Source organism: Triticum aestivum, chromosome 5A (genome assembly GCF_018294505.1).
Source record: "Triticum aestivum cultivar Chinese Spring chromosome 5A, IWGSC CS RefSeq v2.1, whole genome shotgun sequence".
Lineage (NCBI taxonomy): Eukaryota > Viridiplantae > Streptophyta > Magnoliopsida > Poales > Poaceae > Triticum > Triticum aestivum.
Window position 1 is genome coordinate 653685931 of NC_057806.1, and position 2175 is coordinate 653688105.

Genomic DNA, 2175 nt, shown 5'->3' on the forward strand with positions numbered 1-2175 from the left:
CAAAACATGGAAGTTTCGAAGACAAACGGTAGAAATAAACCTATTATCATGCAGCGGAAGGTAGACTACACTAAGCATGCCATAGTTAAGTATTCAATAAAGTGAAAGCACAATGACTAATAGCAGCTAGGCAGTATAGATCAGGTAGGAAGATAGTGTGAAGCCAATCAGAACAAGCGGTCACTCAGTGAAGACAAATGATAATGCAATCATACAATGACTTCATTAGAGCCAACAGTAAGTAAAGGAATGGGAAGGATAAAACCAGTGACTCGTTGAATACAATGATTTGTTGGACCAGTTCCAGTTGCTGTGACAACTGTATGTCTGGTTAGGGAGGCTGAGATTCAACTCAGAAGACCGTGTCTTCACCTTATTCCCCTTGAGCTAAGGACACCCAGTCCTCGCCCAATCACTCTGGTAAGTCTTCAAGGTAGACTTCCAAACCTTCACAGACTTCGTTCACCGGCGATCCACAATGACTCTTGGATGCTCAGAACGTGACGCCTAACCGGCTGGAGGATTCACAGTCCTCAAGTGTAATAAGTCTTCAGATCACACAGACAGAAAGACTTAAGTGATGCCTAACACTCTTTGGCTCTAGGTGTTTAGGGCTTTATCCTCGCAAGGAATTCTCTCTCAAAGGCTTCGAGGTGGGTTGCTCTCAAACGACAAAAGCCGTACACTAACTCTGAGCAGCCAACAGTTTAAGGTTGTAGGGGTGGGCTATTTATAGCCACTAGGCAACCCGACCTGATTTGTCCAAAATGACCCTGGGTCACTAAGGAACTGGCACGTGTTCCAATGGTCAGATTTCAAACACACACGACAACTTTACTTGGGCTACAAGCAAAGCTGACTTATCCAGCTCTGGATAAGATTTGCTCTCATTGTCTTCGCTCAAAGACATAGGATTTTTGGTTAAGCATCACTTCAGTCATTCTGATTGGTTCACTTGGACCCCACTTAACAGTACGGTGGTTCCTATGACTCAACAAAGAAGAAAAAGAATGACAAAACAACTAAGTCTTCGCGCTCCATAGTCTTCACTCGATGTCTTCTCTTGTCATAGTCTTCAATGTGACTGTCTTCACATACCACCTTTGACTTCAATGTCTTCATACTTTTTAGGGGTCATCTCTGGTAGGAAAACCGAATCAATGAGGGACTTCTACCTGTGTTATCCTGCAATTCTCACAAACACATTAGTCCCTCAACCAGGTTTGTCGTCAATACTCCAAAACCAACTAGGGGTGGCACTAGATGCACTTACAGAGGGGAAACCCTTCTCCCATCTAGGGAGGAGGTCAAGGAAGAAGAAGACGAAGGGCCCCCCCTCTCCCCTTCTCTTCCGGTGGCGCCAGAACGCTGCCGTGGCCATCATCATCACCGCAATCTTCACCAACAACTTCACTGCCATCATCACCAACTCTTCCCCCCCTCTATGCAGCGGTGTAACCTCTCTCTTACCCGCTGTAATCTCTACTTAAACATGGTGCTCAACGCTATATATTATTTCCCAATGATGTATGGCTATCCTATGATGTTTGAGTAGATCCGTTTTGTCCTATGGGCTATTTGATGATCAAGATTGGTTTGAGTTGCATGTTTTATTATTGGTGTTATCCTATGGTGCTCTCCGTGTCGCGCAAGCGTGAGGGATCCCCGTTGTAGGGTGTTGCAATACGTTCATGATTCGCTTATAGTGGGTTGCGTGAGTGACTGAAACACAAACCCGAGTAAGGGGGTTGTTGCGTATGGGATAAAGAGGACTTGATACTTTAATGCTATGGTTGGGTTTTACCTTAATGATCTTTAGTAGTTGCTGATGCTTGCTAGAGTTCCAATCATAAGTGCATATGATCCGAGTAGAGAAAGTATGTTAGCTTATGCCTCTCCCTCAAATAAAATTGCAATAATGATTATCGGTCTAGTTATCGATTGCCTAGGGACAAATAACTTTCTCATAACAAAAAGCTCTTTACTAGAACTAACTTTTGGGGAACGTAGTAATTTCAAAAAAAAATCCTACGCACACGCAAGATCATGGTGATGCATAGCAACGAGAGGAGAGAGTGTGTCCACGTACCCTCGTAGACCGAAAGCGGAAGCTTTAGCACAACGTGGTTGATGTAGTCGTACGTCTTCACGATCCGACCGATCAAATACCGAACG